The 18,737-nt window shown below is 37.7% G+C and overlaps 1 protein-coding gene across 1 annotated transcript in view; it reads left to right on the forward strand.

Moving 5' to 3' along the window:
• Positions 1-18,737, forward strand: part of DOCK10 (dedicator of cytokinesis 10) — a 223,034-nt gene that overhangs the window by 82,485 nt on the left and 121,812 nt on the right. The gene's annotated exons all lie outside the window — the stretch shown is intronic.

Here is an 18,737-nt window from a genome sequence, read left to right on the forward strand (position 1 = left end):
TGTACACCTGAAATCTATATAATTTTATTAACCAATATCACCCCAATAAATTCATATAAAAAGTGTTTCTAAATTTTTTTTTTAAAAAACTGTGTTTCCGATTTCGTGCTACTCTATTCTCCAGAAATTCCATTTATTTTTAGACTTTCCATTTTAACTGTTCTGATGATTTTCCAGCTTCGTGTCTCCAGGCCTGATTTTTCCCTGAGCTCCAGGCCCACGTATGACAGCAGTGCTGAACGTGCTCATTCGTCTATCTTCCTGACCTGACATCCACTACATCTTAATCAGCGTTTGTAGGAAAAGAAGTCCTCTTTTCTTACCACGCTGTGTCTCTCAGTCATATTGTTCATTGCCTGGACAGCCACATTTAGAAACCTGCTGGCTTCTCTGACCCTCTCTTCTGGTTAAGAGCATGTGAACCTGGATTGCCTAGGTTTAGATCCCAGGTGTGCTACTTACTTGCTTTGGGACTTTGGGCCAATTGTGTAACTACTCAGGGCCCAAGTAACTTCCTCTGCAAACCCGGGGTGGTGATCACAATAATAATAGCAATACCTAACTCATGGGGTTGTTGCATGGCTTAAATAAGGTACTATAAATGTTTAGAGCAGCAGCTGGTACCTGCTTAGTAAAATTCAGCTATTATTTTCCATGTAATTGCCAGCTCTTCATGTGTGATCTCCCTGAAGTCTGTGGTTCTGCTTGCTTTGCCAAATTCTCTGCCTTTCACCACTCTATGTTAATACCTGGATTAATGCAAACTGTCTCTGGATCATATTCTCCCAAATTCAGCTTGCAGGTGGCTACCAAATGAATCTTCTGAAAGCACTATTTTAATTGTGATTCAAAAAACCCTTCAGTGATTTCCCATTGCGTTCAGGATACAGTGAAAACTCTCATTATCTTGGCATTCAAAGTCATCCATGAACTGGCCCCTGGCTTCCATTTTCTAATTGTTTCTACCTCATCTCCGTTACTCAACCTTTGTTTCTAGACAGGCTGGTCTTCTAACATTTTCTTAAACATTTTGTTTTGGCCTACCTGTTAGCTTTTGTAACAATTAAGTTATGCTTATAGGTACCAGGAAATGTGCTGAAATTTTGAAGGGTGTCATTTTATTTGTCTCCACAATAACCCTGCAAGGTAGTTACCATGCTAGCCCTATTTTACAGATGAGAAAACTGATGCTTGGAGAGAGTGAGTGATTGTCTGAAAGACACAGTTAGGAAGCAGTGGACCTAAGATTTGAATCCAAACTGACTGCAGAGCCCATGATTTTAACCATTATATCTTATGCCTTTTCTTTGCTTCATTCCCCTTTCCTAGAATATCCTTTACCCTTCTCTCTATTCCCTTCATCTATTCCACTCCCATCTAGTATTGAAAGCCTCTCTGAGGTTCTAACTTTAGTTTGAAGCTTTCCCAGACTCCTTCAAACTCTAGTGAACCCCTCTGTATCTTGAGACTCGGAAGTCTGTTGCGTATTTCTCATGAAACTCAGCAACATCTTGAGTATAGTACTTAATAAACTCTGAATACTTATTGGTATCAGATTTCTTTTCTAATGAACTTCTTGTGGTCAAGCTATTAAACTCTGATTTCTCTCTAATATCCATTCTTGCCCATTGTCTTAGTTAGTTGTTTTTGTTTGTTTGTTTGGTTGCCAACATGTTTCTGAACTTAAGCAGAAAGAATTATTGGAATGTTGTGGGTTATCACAGAAGGCTGGAGAAATACACTTAGTCTGATATCAAGTGAGGCAAAGGGCCGTAGAGGTTCCCTAACAGGCCCATTCTAGGGAACACCACTACATGCTACTGGATTTCCCTTTCCTTTACATCACCCCAAATTGTGTCTATCTGGCGTTGCCATATGTTGCCTGGGAATGCCTCCTTTTGCCAGTATTTTAGGCAGTATTTAATAGCTAAGCACAGGGAGAAATGAGTCATTCTCATATTGCAGAAGTCAAGTAGTGGGAGGGATTCTGGGATAAAGAAATGTGGCACCTAAAGAGGAATAGAGGAGAGACAAGATGCAAATATTAGAATAAGAGGAAGTCGCTTAAGAGTTGCGCAAGATTCTAAAATTCCCTGTTGTAAGATAGTATTCCTCTTAAAAGTCTTGAATCTTCTAAAACTCTGAGTTAGGGATTCACAGTACCTTGGGTAAGAGGGCCCACAGATGGACTTCAGAGATTTGTGAGCCTTGATCATATATATACAGTTTCTGATATGTACTCTTTTCTGGTGAGTCCATAGTTTTTATTAGATTCTCAGGGTCCACAGTCCAAAAAGGGTTGTAAAATACTATTTTCAGAAATTAAAATAGAAACACATTCTTACCCCCAGGAAATTAGGTGACTAGAAGCAGATTCTCATGATTTTCTCATGAAAAAAATTAGATACGAAAGTTAGGCATGTACAATAATACACCCACTCATCTAACAGATGCCAAAGAGCTCTTTAGAAGATGAGATCTGTTTAGGACTAAAGACATACAATGGAACTTCTAAATATTCAATGACCATGGGTCAGAAGGGCTTCTGCTCTTTGGAATCCTTGGTTGCCTACTTAAGCCAATGACAGATTAATGGTGTAGTTTACCTTCCCAGTTGTTATTTTAATAGTATCTTGCTATTTCTTGCTCATAGTATTAGAAAGAGGCCTTCTCGGTCCCCATACTTGGACAAGGAAGGACCAATATCTCTTCATACTTGTCTTGCACAAATTGCTGCACCACAAGATGGAAGTGTGTGAGCACCTCGCATCTGAGGTATATGTATGTGCTTCAGCTAAATGTAGTTATTATTGGGGAAAAGGGAATGGCCTGCATCAGTAAAAAGTAATTGAACTAAAAGTCATGGTTGTTGAAACTAGCTAGTTAAGTGAGAGCTCCCCAAAGAATCACCATCTTAAATACAGAATCAGACCTGTGTTTTCACACGTGGTTTCTAAGGGTAAAATAAGAATGTCATTCCATTTCCTAATGGCCAAAAATAAAGCAAGAGAGGGTTCTCAGAATTTTTTAGGGTAAGAGGCCACAGTTTTAAACTGATTGTCAGGGGAGGCTTTGTGAGGAAGAGATGTCTGAGTAAAGACCTGAAGGAAATTAGTAACAAGTCATGGAATCTCTGCGACCATTCACTTCTGGGTTAAGTTTGCATCATCTGTGGCTTCCAACCTGCACCTCCACCATTAACCATGGTGAGCACTAGCAAGACAAGACTCTGGAACAAAAGCGTCCACGCAAACCACATTGTGCTTACTCATTGCTGCCTCCCATCTTGGGGGCCTCCCCCTTTCCATCTGTAGCCTGAATTCTCCTTCCAGCCAGCACATGAACAAAGCTTGTGAGCTAGGTAGCAGCCTTGCTATTTTTCTTTCTTAAAGTTCAAAACTTCCAGAATGTCGAGAACCTTTCACACAGAAATTGTTCTCTTGGTTAAGCTTCTTTTATCCACAGTACACATCATACAGCTCTGTTTGCAAAGATGCCCTCAACTGACCTTCCCTGATGTAAGAGTGGGAGTGAGTTGGTGGGCGTTTCTTGAACCTTGGCAATCATGGAGATAAGTCCTCAGTGGAGATACTCCTTCAACCATCTTTATAACCCACATTGTGCTTCATGGACAAGGAACAGTTCCTCTGGCACTTATATCACACTGATGGGCACCGCTATTGAGTAGACCCATCTGCAGATGAAGAAACTAAATCTTAAAGAAACTAAATAGCTGTGTTACACAGCAGTGGTTTTTAGAACCAACCTTTTAATCTTGAATAAATTATCTCTTAGTCCTGTGGCCTCCAAATATTTCATATCATATGCATCTAGTAGAAAAAATTGACTACACTCCCATATCCTCTGTTTATAAATTACATAGTTCTTATCAATAACTAATATTTCAAAACACAATCAACATATGGGACAAGGTTCATTGTTGAGCACAATAAATGTAAGCTCCTCATTTATTTTTTCATTACACTTAAACTGAGAACCTTCGGAATGCCAGACACTGTTCTAGGCACCGACAACACATGAATAAAGGAGATAAAATTCCCACTCTCCACTCTCACTAGAGCATAGAGTCTAGTAGAAGACTGTAATTTAAATAAATAAGTAAAATTTAGAACAGTGTAACATGCTGGTAAGTGCTATGAAGAAAAATGAAATGGGAAGGAGCATTCAAGTGGGTGTGAGAGAAGAGTTGCACTTTTACACAGCCAAAGAGAAAGTGAGCAAAAATCTAAAGATTAGAGAATTGAGTCTTTGACTCTTCGTAACCAAGGAGAACCAAGGTGTCCATGTCAATTTCCTTTATTTAGATAACCGATATAAACAGAATTCGAATATTTTCTTCTTGCACCCGAAGTGATCGTCTTGGACACCCCTCTAGGAAGACCACTAACTTACTCTACATTTTCAAGAGCAACTGATTTAAACAAACTCCTTGGGCCTCAGGTATATTATTATAGTTTACCTTTGGGATCTTGCCAGACTGATAAACTTTGGATGCTTCTTTAGGTGGCAGGCGTAGAACCTTGCAATAAATTAGCTCTTTGATTCAAGGAGTGAATTCTATGGCTGACTGTACATCACCTGGTTTATTTTGCCAGGAACAATTCTTTAAGACATCCAAAGTCATTTTGTGTTTCTTTCTTGCTTTAAATCAGGTGATTAGGAAGAAGACACACAAAAGCCCATCTGAACAGCTGGTAGTCAGTGACTTACAGGAAGCAGTTACCCGTTGGTTGTTTTTTTTTTCCCCCCTTTCTGGTTATGTTAGTATAGCTTGAGCATTTCCCTTTTTACAAGCAGAGAAAGATCGTGAGGCCCGGTGAAGCTTCAGAAGGAAAAGGTTTGACAAAACTGATATTTTCAAATATTTTGTGAATCAAATGACAGCAATAAAATGAGCTTCCGAGGAAAAGTTTTCAGACGGGAGCCCTGCGAATTTTGGAAGAAGAGACGAACAGTGAGAAGAGTAAATCAAGAAGAAATCCACAGACTTAGTTCTGTAGGTATCTAAATTTCATTGTTTGTTTTCCAGCTTTATTTCAATACTTTAAAAAAATTAATAAGATTAGCTCTGGGATGGTATTCTAACATAGGCTATGGGTTAAGTTCTAGACACAACAGAATTTTCAATTTGGATCATAAATATCCCCTTTTACTTATATGATTATTTTAAACATTGATAGAGAATTTAAGTAACTAAGACATTACTAGACTACCTGGAATATTGGAATTACTACCGTTATTTTAAAACATTGACAGAGAATATAAATAGTTAAAATATTACTAGAATACTGTCTTTTAAAAACAAAGGCCTACAATTGCCTCAGTTAAGAGCCCAATCAATGACTTGTATACAGTTGTGTTTTTTTTAAAAAAATATTGCTGCTGTTTCTTATCATGCACCATTCATTATTTGTTTTATAATTCTTAAGATAACCCAAAAGATGAAAGAAAATATAAATAAACATTGGATTAAATGAGCCAAGGAAGAGAGTAGAAAGTATTGTTTTAAAGGTTAAAAAAAGATGGCTTGTCTACTGTTTAAGTGTTTCTGGCTTATTGTTTGTAAATAAAATGAGAGCTCTGGAAATGTATACTTATTACAAAGTTCTAGATTTCTATTTGTTAGAACTATTGGCAGCTAAATATAAGAGTCTATTGCTAGAGCCCTTCAGTGAACCACATGTAATGTGGAAGGCTCATTTTACATGAAAAATGGCTGCAATGACATTATTGAGCAGTTCTTTTTACAGAAATGTTCATTCTACAGGCTGGTCAAGTTTTGCTTACTTCCCTCAGGGTAGGTGTTCTTAACCTCAGCACTACTGTTATTTGGGGGTCTGAGATTTTTTTTGTTGTGCCAGACTATCTATGCATTGTATGATGTTTTGTAACATCTCTACCCACTAGATGCTAGTGGCAAACTCTCCCCAACTGTGACAAAAATGTCTCTAATATTGCCAAATGTCCCTTGGGAGGGGAGGGTGATGTCCCCAGTTGAGAGAACCACTAGGGGTAAGTGATTTTTTTGTTTTGTTTTGTTTATATGAACATCGAGAAATAGGGCAGCTTTTTAAAAAATTGTGTACCAGAAAATGAGTCTTTATGAATAGTCATTTAATGAATATGGATAATCCAATTAATGAATAGTTAACCCTTGATAGGCCAAAATAACCAAAATAACCTTCTATATGGTAGTAACGTAATGTGGATAGAATTTACCAGACATCTGGCTCATAGGATCAGTGCCGTGTTGTTGTTTGGTTGGTTCTTGGTCATTATCTCAGTAGTGCATGTCTTCCATTGGGAAACACAGGCAAGTGAGCCCTTGATCTTGTCCCCACAGTGTATACCTGGGCCTTTCCCTGCAGCATTTCCCAGCTGGAATATTCAGAGTCCTGGATCTAACCTCTTGATCTCCATTGACCCCAAAATGAAGGTCCAGTTGCGCCTTCTCTCCTGGCTCCATAAACACCTCATCAGTTGTCTATCACGGACTTCTTAAAGAGAACAAGAGTGTGGAAAACTTTGGTCTGAGATTATTTTGACCAGCCCAGAAGACATAATTTCCCTGCTGCTTTTCTCCCAGGGGAATTTAGAAGTTCTGTGGCTTATGTCACCATGAGATTTACTTCTTCTTACATTCGCTAAAAGAGACAACACAGGAAAGAAGAACAGGTCTATCTCACAAAGACCATACATACAATTTGGCAGCAGGACAGTCCCTGGTGTCTCCCCCTATAATGAAGCTAATTACGCTATGAATTATCTTAATTGAATTTGAAGGTATTGCTACTGAGCACTATGGGAAAAGCAGCCAGTAAGGACAGAGTGTTTTTCCCACAGCATTCAGTAGCAATGCATTCACATTTAATTAAGATCATTTATACAGTGATTAGCTTTCTTCTGTGGAAGGCACTGGGGACTTTTCTGCTACTGTTGCCTGCTTACAGCCTTCATGAGATAGGCCTATCTCCTTTCACAGGTTGTCTCTTCTGTGGACTAGGGGGTTGCTCAATCCATCCTTAAGTATTATCTTGAGATGTGGGTTTCACTTTGGAAAAACAAAAAGAGAGAGAGAGAATCTAAGATAGTGAAATGCATAATTAGAGCGCTAGGGGGTCATTCTATCTCACTTTCTTGCCAACATCTGCATGATCTTGTGCAGATTACTTATATTATTCTGAGCCTCAGTTTCCTCCTCCATAAAATGTTCATAACAGTACCTACCCAGTCATAAGATTACTTACCGGAATTCAAGTTGGCCTTGTACATTCTGAACACGATTGGAACACAGTAAAAGTTATGGGTTACAAGTGTTATGTAGTATTAATAAAACCAAGTAAAAAATTTATGTTTCCATGACAAGGGAAAAAGGATATAATTGTAGTGAGATTGTCTTTTCAATGACTGCAACAAATGAAGTCAGTGGAAGGTGACACTTTCTTCCTGGGAGCCTTTCCTGGTGACAGGGCTGCTTACTCAGTAGACACAATTCTGAATGACCTCAGGCTGAGTGCTCAGGGGTCCTAAATTGGTCTATGTTTATGTGGTTTGCTTTAGAAATGTCATGTTTTTTCTTTTTCTTAGAAAAAGCCAGTTGTACCTTCCACAGCACAACCACCTAAGCTTTCTAAAAGCTAAATCAACATCCCTAGACTGGCTTCAGATATGACTTGATACGTAATGGGGAAAAAGCAATTCAAGTGACAGAATGACCAACAAATGAAGATGAGACTTAAAGATAGTTTAGAGAATAAAATAATGAATTTTTTTGAATTTTTAAATATATTTCTATATTGTAGGGAAAGGAGAAATAATGATCCTTAGAGATGATTGTTATAGATTATTTGTTTTTATAATGATTATGTGGATTCAAAGTCAATAATGTACTTTTTTCGGCAAGGCAAATACAAAAACAGCTTAGTGTCCTAGTAATCTAGAATGTCTAGCCAGATGTCTGTGACTTCCTGAAAGGTATACAACCCAAACTTTATACTCTCATGACACAGATTGAGAATTTTGTCTATTCTGTTTTCTTCAAATGTTGTTTGAAGCTGTTTATTTAACTCTGGTGTAAATTTTAATTATTTTGGAAGTTTCCCTTATGAATCCAATTTTCAAGTGTATTGTGTAAGAAATGCCTTTTTATACTTTAATTCACTTATCAAAGTACAAGGAAAATGAAATACATTAGATCAAGTAGAACAACTTCCCTTAATTTTTGAAATGTGTATGCTGTTCTGTAGTTGAAGATTTTCTTTTTAACTGTCTTTTTTTTTTAACCCAAATCATTCAGAATGATCTCTAGTGCATAGGAAGTCAATAAAAAAGTTTCCTTCCTAAGTTGCATGTCTTAATTTGTAAAGATTAAGTACACAATTAAGTTGAATTATTGTTATCAATCATCTGTGCAATTATAAAAATAAAAAATTTATTTAAATAAATGTGAGTTGATATTTTCAAGTTCTTACTGGCCAGTAGGTCTTAAATTGCCGGATTTCAGAATATTTGGAAAACTCAGTATGCATGAAAATGCTTGCTCTCTTCTTTAGTAGTAGCCTATTAACACTTTTATAGAAAACTGAAAACTATAGACAGAGGATCTAATCTGAATGTCTTTAACAGACCTCCCACACACATCATTTCATAATATGCATTGTGTTGTTACCTTTCAAGTCTATTTTTATACTTTATTCTTCTGTGTTAATGTAAACAACCTCCCTCCCTGGTCATCTGGGCTTTCTTGCTCTTACTGTTTGTCTTCTACAAACATTCTCAGAAACTATTTAGGCTCTTTTATAAGGAGTCAGTTAGGTGAATGGAAGCACAGGAAGGGGTCCCAGGATGATGGCTGCAAGCACACAATGAAATGAGACTGAATCAGGTTGGAAACACAGTGGAAGGTAGGGATGGATGCTGCAAATGGACAGGTTGGAGGAAGCAAAGAAGCAGGAGCAGTGGAATTCAAGCCAGATTCAATCCAGTCTATGGAAATGGAGAGGTGTAAATCGAAACTTGATCTGGCCTAGGAATGGAGGCCCCATAAGAGGGCTCTGGGTGTGGCCACAGCAAGAGCGAGGAGTCAGCTCAGGTGCCACATGGCTGCAGAGAGGAAGCTCTCCAGGTGGACTCAGGAGAGACTTCTGCAACTTAACCAAGAGTGACCTCACTTTCCTCAGGACTGACTGCTCAGAGAGGGAGAAGAGGTAAACCAGGAGAAAAGAAGGTAGAGGACAACCTGCACAGTGGGTAGAATCCACTCCATGACAATGCCCTTTACCTATCTGAGCAGGGGGTAGACCATTTGTCACAGCAGGGGAATGCCACCGTGGGCAGGAAGGAACACCACGATCCCAGCTGCTCTTTATTTTCCAGATGGTGGCAGTGATACAAAATCTTCTGAATTTACAGATTCCCTTAATTAGTGGCCTTTTCCATTATGGTTTTTGACACAGACGTTATCTAACATTCACTATCTGATTCCTTAGTACACCTATTCATTTTCTTTTCTTGATCCTCTTTACCCTCTTATAAAATTTGTTTTCTGTCCTTAGCACTTCCTTCCCTAAAGTGACTAGGAACATCATACCAGCCCCTAGATTTCTCATGTCTTTCCCTGGAGAACTGACAAAGGGAACAGGAATAGCCCTCAAAACTACATCTCTGTTTCAGAATCTACCCAGCAGGAAACAAAGAATTTTTTTTTAATTTTTTTAAAAGATTTTATTTATTTATTTTTAGAGAGGAAGAAATAAAGGGACAGAAAATCAACATGTGGTTAAATTTTGTGTGCCCCCTGCTGGGGATCTAGCCTGCAACCTAGGCACATGCCCTATACTGAGAATTGAACCAGTGACCCTTTGGTTTGCAGGCCAGTGCTCAATCCACTGAGCCACACCATCACCTAGAGCACAAAGAAGTTTTTATGTTATCTATTCCTGAAAGGCCATGACTTTTGCTGGAGAAGCAGAGTGAGTGGGATGGGGTGGGGTGGGGTGGGGTGGAGTGGAGTGGAGTGGACCATAGGCTTCCTGCTGAACCTGATTGAAATGTTGGGTCTTCCATCACCTTGCTCAGCAAAGTCTCATAACTCAAGTGTCTGCACGTGTAAAACAAAGCAATGATGATCTCTTCTTGACTTGATATGATACTCAAGGAAAGTACTAACTATTTATCATTATCCTTGCCATTGGCTCATGATAGTAGTAGTAGAAAAATAACAACGTTAATATGTAAGGGGTGAATCATAAAAATGGCAGTTTTTATTGTTACTATTAGTAAATTATCTTGTGTAACTATGTTATTTCTTTAAGTGAACATTTTTAAAAGATGAGTTAGTTTCAATATAACAAAAATAGCAAATGTGACCATTACCATGAAAATGGCAGAATAAAGGAAAAGGATGTGGGGCCAACAGTGGCTTAGAGATGCCTAGCTTGTCATCTACTCTAGGTGGCTGCCAATGCTTCCAATACAACCTGGCACTTCCTGGGAGAGAACCTTGTAGTATGTGGAATGTCAGCACTGAAAACAAATGTGGAAATAATCTTGTTTTTTGGCTCCAGTTATTCTGGTGTCATAGAAAAGGGATGAATTAGGCTTAGAGGAATATTAGATGATGTATGTTTTATAGAATGCGATGACATTGGAATTCATTAGTGGTACATGAGTTTACTGAATGACTTGAAGGAGTCATTGGCTATGAGAGGTTCTCCTTTAAAACCATTCAAATCCAAATAAAGACGAGAAGAGGAGATAATAGTCCTTTATAATAGGTGCTATTCCTTGTCTTACATCTTCTTAGAGTTCTGTAGTTGCAAGCAGAAGAAACCTACTCAAGTAAATAAGTACAGTCCAGAGGAGGGAACAGAAGGGAAAATGGAGAGACTGGCTGGGAAGGAATAGGGACAGACGTAAAGCATCTCAGAGCAGTGGGAAACAAGGGGTGCTCTTGGTGTTTGAACATAACGGACAGTTGTGTAGGATTTGGGCATCTCTCTGCTCAAGATCCAGAGCTCTCGGGGGAGGTGTTGAATGGGCCTTGCTTGGGTCACAGGCCCTTGATGACAGGAAGCAGGGCACTTTTCACTGCCAGACACATCAAGACTGCTTCATATGGGGGTGGGGGGAGAGTTAGGTCACCAGAAGAGAATTAAAATGCTAGTACTAAAAAAACAAACAAATAAATAACAGGACAGGTGTTACCTAGGCCAAAAAACAACAAATGTCCACTATATATATTCAGTGCCAAGTAGCCAAAACTAAGAAAGGAAATAAAGGAATGAGCTATCATTAGGGATGATTTAATGAAAACATAAGTACATGTTCTTGATAGAACTGTTTACACTGATGTGTATGACTTGTATGCTTCTGTGTATACACACACACACACATCCCCACACACATTTAACCTGTTAGTGAAAGCTTATTTGTGTGACTGTTGATACTAAAATAGTATCAGAGTTTAAACCAGTGGCAGCTTTCATCATGGATTTCATACAAATTAATCTAAAATTCCCAGCAGTTTGCTCTAAGGCATTAATTTCCCTGGTGTCAGGCAGACTTGTAATTGGGTTGTGATGTATTTATAATGATATCTATTATCTTTCAAGTGTTTCTAGAAAACCAAATGAGACATGTAATTTCATTTGATTTAGATCTTCTTGGATATTTTCTGCTTCTTTCGGTATTAGATGGAAAAGTAGCCATTTTTATTTGTTTTTTTATTACTGCTTGCTAAACAAAAGCACATGCTCCTAAGAGATATACATCGTCAAACCTACTTAAAAAGAAAATAAGACTCCAAAAGTCAGAATTTAATTTGAAAGTACATCTTATTTTATAGGCCCTGTGGAACTTATTGGTGTCTTTGGTTTTCCTAATGGAATTAAGGGTTAACAAAATAGAATATGCTGATTTTTCCATCTATCATGGTTATGTTGAATGTAATGATTAATTTTTTTTTATATTTGCAAAGGGCTTTAAAATTTACCAAATTTAACCAGGTTCATTTCACTGAAATGGACTAACACATTTAAAAAGTTACTACTGGTTGATTTCTTCTGAGATCTATGTCCTTTTTTGTTACCAAGGAAACCATTTCCAAATTCAGCTTAGTCTGAACTTCCCAGCTGTACAGTGCCTAACTTTGATGTAGCGAATGTTTTTCCATTCTCATGAAACTCTGTGGTTCAAAACACTGAAAAGGTTATAGGGTCAGCATAAGATGGCTTATTCTTTACTTAATCATTTCCTTTTTGGTAAGAAAAGCTAGTCTTGTCTTCTGAAACTCCAACATTTGAGAAGTTGTCCAGTGGAACTCCCTTTGATGAAAGGCTGAATTAAATCTGTCACACGACCACAGGCTGACAGCTGTGACCGTGCATCCAGCTGCACAGTCTCTCTCCAATTTTCTCATTTGTTTTAAACACAAATAGTGTGGAAGTTGGTTCCATTCCAGTTGCATTAAGGCCAAAGGAGCCTGGATTAAATTAAGGTCTAAAGAATCCATGTGTCATTTAGATTTTTTATTTCCTCTAAGAAAATTAATCATTTTTCTTCAAAATGAAGAAATTAGTTAACAGTTGTGTTGTTTCTGATTAGTTTTGAAGATCTTGAGATGAGAATTCTTTTCAGGGTCTCTCTGAAGACCCCTGGATCCTCACTCTTACTTTTCTGCTTGTCTGTGTGGGAAGCACGATGGGAAAAAGATGTTTATGAATTGCCATGATAGAGCCTACTGTATTGCTCCTAAAGTAAATATCTATCTCTGTTGGTTTGTTTTTCTGGGTCATTAGCCAGAATGCAAGGTTACATAAGATGAAGAAGGCATTCAGATACAAGACTAACTGTGTTATGTGTCTCTAATTAGAATAAAGTTTCCGATTACTGGAAATGACAAGGGTAATCAAAGAAGTTCAAATTAGCATCACAGTCTATACTGCATGTGACAGAAAAAAATATATAAAACTTCTCAAAAGTAAGGGAAAAAGTCCCTTTTCATCATGTGTTTCTTGAAAAGATCAGATTGTCTGAAAAAGGAGAACCAGAGCAACCAGTTCACATTGACAAACTAGAATGAATTTAATGGTGAGTAACTAGGTTCAGCTCCCTAATTACACTTAAAATGTAGAACACAAACACTTGGGCCCCAAACATTATTTTTTATTCCTGTCACATCAACCCGTTCCCCTGATTAGCCCTTGGTGATCCTCTTAATTCCCCAGTGCTGACAAGCTTGGCCTGCTTGTGAGTAGATGAAAACTACAGAAACCGATTCTAAGTATCTACAACTTGATTGTACTCAAAACATTTATATATTAATATTTGAGTAATAGTAAACCAATGCTAAATGTAATCTTTTTTTAATCTGCAGGTATAAGTATGTAAAAATATTTTCTAGGCTGTTTCTTAAGGAAAAATAAAGATAGAATTTCAAAATCACTTCCATTTGCTGATATACACAATTGGGTAGATCACCTTCCTTCTACCTATGGGGGACAGAGCAGCCCAACTTGATTCAGGAGATACATGGAGGAAACACTGCCCTTTTTTAAAAATTTCAGTGTTTTTCCTTATGTTATTACCTCTCTTGTCTCCACAGAATCATTAATTGTTAAAGTTTGTTTGTTTGTGTTTTAAAAGGAAATTTAGATAATAGCTATAGAAGCCCATAGCTATAGAAGCCCAGTTCTTGGTACATGAAAAATTTAGTGTAATTAGTTCAGTTGGTTGATTGACTTGACTTGTTTTATGGTAAAACATGTAGAGCAATTTCAGTCATTTTCAAATACAGACAAATCTGTATTTGTCCAGCATTGGGTGGTTCACGTGACATCCTCACATTCTGCATCTCCTTGATCTTTGTGATGGCACTACGACAAGCAGGTCACTGGCTTTTGACTCATTTGAGTCAGCCTCACTAAGTCCCAGTTTAAATGACTTATCCAAATGATGCAGCTGGTAGGAAGAAGGCCCGGAACTACCAAATACAGATTCTGACTTGTAGTCCTTTGTGACAGTGACGAGTGCGCAGAGGTGTTAAAGTAATTTTCCAGATTTTCAGGGTACCCTACAGAACTCAAGACACTTTAGTAAATACATTGCTGACTGTTCTTCCCTTTTATGCTGACATTTTCCCCAGTCTCCTTTCCTAAGTGTTTATGTATCTTCTTTTTAATTACTTGAAGATATTAGTGCTTGAACTTCCATGTGAAGTCCCCACTGTGATTTTTCAAGGTTCCCTCTCTGGTGGATTTTCAGAGGATAAACAGTCTTAAAGTCAAATGACTCCCCCATCTTTCCATGGAGGCACAATTATTTGAAAGACCAAGTTCATTTTTTCATCATGATGAAAGCAATCCATGTTCTTCATAGAAAATTTAGAGAAGGTGAAAATTGAAAGTAACAAAACCCTAAATGTCATAGAGTCATCTGAATATAATAAGTGATAATATTTGGGTCTATATTTCTAATTATTTTTCTTTTAAAATTTTAAGTATCATGCAGTTATTCTGGTATGCAATATTTATTCCCACTTTTACTTAACAATAATACATGAGTAATTTTGCTTGTTATTGCAAACTTCAAAGACTCAATTTTAATGGCAATGTATCATAATTGTTTAATCATTCCTTATCCTTGATAATTTATTGTTTCCCATCTTTAGCTGACCACATTCTTCAAGTCTTACTACCTCTTATAAATCTAGGATTCTAGATTCAACTCTAATGTCACAACATGTGTGAATCTAGAAAACCAGTGTCTAGATGATCTGGACCTTCTTTCCTTCTGAGGTGGTGCCCCTTTTTTATCTTTTCCTTTGTAGCAACAGTTGGCATCTTGATCACATACCCCAACCTCTTTGTGTTCTCCCACAAAAGCCACTCACATGCAAAATGTTGTGGGTCAACTAACAGCAATGAAGGATTGAAGAGTTACAAGGAGGAATCATCACATGCACTACGTAATTATTTATTGATTTGTTCCAGCCTCTATCCTATTTCCAAAGCCCTCCCATTGGAAATAGGGATTATATTTATAGTGCCCATTATAGTACTAAGCCTCTCTCCACAATGTGCAATTCTTTGAAAAATATAAACCACACTTTTTGAGCAGCAGCTCTAGTGCCTTTCATTTTTGGACATAGCATCTACCAGCTTGCCTGCCTTTCTTATCTCTCTTGAGGTAAATATATATTTCTCCATCTTGTTACCAAGACATCTTTTTATAAATCTTGGGTTACAGGTGTGATTGTTTTTAAAATAGAGTCCCAGAAAATGAATTTCTGGATGGAATGACATAAACTTATTTACTCACCAAATATTTATTGAATGCCTACTATTTGTTCTTTGTGCACATTAATTTTATAATGCAAGTGCTTTATAGCCAGGGCTAGTGAAAATTTAAAACTTAGTACTTATGTGATGAGCACTATGGATGTGGTACTGTTCTAAGAGCATAGCAAATAATACCTCATAACATGCATTCTCAAGTGTGTGTTACACTCTTGGTTGCACCTCAACATAGGAAACCCATTATCACACTTCCGCTTTCATTCTGGACTTCCCTAAAACAAAGTTGCGTAGTCTCAGTCATTTCCAAGTTGGATTGTATTTCTATTCTCGAGATAGGTCTAGGTTGATAATTTAGTCATTTAATTTTTCAGTGTGACATACTTCAAATGCTTAGTTCTTCAGTGTCATTTCTTCTCCCATTTGATTTTTAATTACAAATATGAAAATAATTCAGATATTTGTGATGGAACACTACATTTCTGAAGTTAGAATCTTTAGCTAAGGCATAGACAGTCAGCTTGCTGCAAACCAATTAAATGGCTCTTGGCAGCCCTGGCTATTACCAAGATGGCAGGTTGACCATCTCTAGGACTTGGACGTTTTGCTGGCATTCCATGAGACACTGCAGGCAGAAGTAGAAGGGAAAGGAGCATTTGTTTTGTGACAGGATCCCATTCTTCTGCTGTGAAGTTCAATTGGAGGAGAGCTGTGGATCTGGGGAAGTGGAGCAAGCAAATCCCTTAATACTATGTAAGAAGAATAGGGCGTATTACCCAGTGGTGCAACACCAACCCTGCTGCATAATAACAGGGACTGGTGGGTGCCTTTTCCCAGGCCTGGAGTGGTTTTAGAATAGCTAATGACATTCATTACTCATTGGAGAGAAAGAGTGTGAGAGTATAAAGCACTATAAAAATCCAGTGCAAATCAGGGCAATCTTGGCACATGCCTCATCCCAGTTGGTGCATTTCCAAAAGGAAGGAGGCACATTAAATTCAGGAGGGACAAACTCAACCGTTGCAAAGCAGTAAATCAATGCTGCTCAGTTCCCAGTCACACTCAATGTCTCTGCAAGCAGCAGTAGTGAGAAATTAACTTATCCCACCATCCTTGTATATGTCTGTCTTTTTCACCAAAACACTAAACAGATGGCTCTCCTGTTCCAGAGAGGACTATGGGCTCCTTAGCCTGGATTCGTCCATCGCTGATCATAACACATTCATGGCCAACACCACCAAATTCCAGGCTCTGGAGGGTATGAAATATATTATTGTTATTTTTATTTTTAAACCTCATGTTCATATAAAGCGTTGAATATCTTGACAGTTACACATTGACTAACAAATTCCATGGAAAGATTGAACTTAACTAATATGTCTCCCCCCAGAAGTCGACTGAATGAAATATATAAAGCAGATCTGCTAGGTTTTGCAGGCCCATGTCACCTTAAACAGGAAAGGCTTAGTAAGTGTTGTTAATTGATGGGCTGGTATGTCATAGCCTGAAATGAATAAATAAAAATCCATCCTCCATCAGATACTGACATCTGTTGTAAACTGTGCCTTTTATTGGACATATCAAAGGGAGTTTAAAATTTAGTTTTTCCCTGGCTTTATTGATAACTTGTGCCTTGTGATCTCTGATTTTCCTATTGTAATAATTTATGTGGCATTAACTTTGGATGGAAGGTGGACCCTCGTAAAATGTCTTCTTTGAAGGTGTTCTTGTCTCCAGCTTATTTATTCACGCTGTAGTTTGTAACTAATGGGAATTGAAATTAAGATAGTGCAAACAAGATTGGAGGAGGTCTCTTAAAACATCTTGATGTCATTTGCCTTTAAATCAATTAATTGGTGCGCGTGCGCGTGCACACACACACACACACAAACAGAGCCACATTCTCACATGGTGGTGTGAAGAAAAGAAAGAAGTAGGAAAGTGCTAGCGGCTCTGCCATTAGCTGTTGGCATGTGAGACCAAAAGGCATAAAACCTTTAAACTGAAAATTCACAGCAAGGGGAAGGGACATAACCAACCAAATCTGTGGCTGAGATAACTTTCTGATGGTTTTACAATGCATTCTGTATGATTTGCTACATTTAATATACAAACACTATATTGGGGTGGCGGGAGGGGTTCCAGAATAAGTCACGTGTTCTGGACGTGAAGGGCTTTTGGAGCAATTGGTAAAATAAATGTGTGATTTTGCAGAGTAATAGGTAATAGAAAAAGACTACTGAGGTCTGTAGCTGAACTGAAATGAAATGCCATCACTTAAAGACTCCTTTCAAGCCAAAAAATAAAATGAAATAAATATTTGAGCCAAACCAAACATCTGGAGCCTGCACGCCACTTGAACTATCATTTTGTGATCCTTGGAATTAATCTTTTTGCCTGGGGAAATAGGGAATTGTAACATAAAATAAGTCTAATAAAATATATCAAAAGACATGGATTTTAGAAGGATTTTGTCTTTAATTACTTGCATCATGCCATAGTGTCTCTGTAGCTTCTACTTCAAAATGTTGAAGATTTCACAGCTCTTTCACTTAATAGATTATGCTGGGCAACTAAATTTCTTTTTTTCTTCAAATATTGTATGGAGTTCTATATTTTCACTTGCTAAACCTAACAATCTTACTTGAAGGGCCCTTCCAGGGAAAATAGTCACTTTACATTATGCTCAATTTATGTAACCTTTTGTAAAATGAGTTTGTTTTTCTTTTACTCTGTTCTAATGCAGAAAATACACGAAAATCATTGTTCCTGGTTCATTGTGTTCCATTTCGTTGTTTCATTTTTTTATATTTGGAAAATCATCAAAATAAACATTGTTACTTTGAGGAGCCCACTAGAAATTATTAAACTGTCAATAAAAATTTCTGGAGATTTACCAGCAGAGGTCTTCCAAAGAAGGCCTTAGAAATGGAAGCTGATTCGGTGTTTTGCAGACTGGAGAGGGGCGAGGCTGGTGAGAAACTGTTGATATCACTGATGTGAAAAAGAAAAAAACAAACTTTTTTTTCCTTTATGAGATCGTTCCAGCATACGAATTTCATGATGACCACTCCGGCTTCCAGGGGCCTTAAAGTAATCCAAACGACCATTTCTTGTCACTTTGGCTGGCATACATACCTCATCAAAGTGCCAAGGAACTCAGCTTGTGTCCTTGGTTTTCCGTTCTATAATGTTTAAGTCTTTCTTCTGTACTCCATCGTTGAGAGTAAACATAACAACCCTATAATGAAACAATCGCTCCTTCTCCCACTAGCATTTATATTTTTGGTGCTGTGGGCAGTTTCTTTGAGGGAAGTGCCTTTCTTCTTGGCTTCAGGACTTTAATGCAGTCAATTACCTATTTTTCAGACTCTTCTCCATTTTCACCATATGTGTTCATAATAGTTATGTTGTTCAGTTATG

Source organism: Pteronotus mesoamericanus, unplaced genomic scaffold (genome assembly GCF_021234165.1).
Source record: "Pteronotus mesoamericanus isolate MK-2021 breed Mesoamerican mustached bat unplaced genomic scaffold, CSHL_Meso_final contig_90, whole genome shotgun sequence".
NCBI lineage: Eukaryota > Metazoa > Chordata > Mammalia > Chiroptera > Mormoopidae > Pteronotus > Pteronotus mesoamericanus.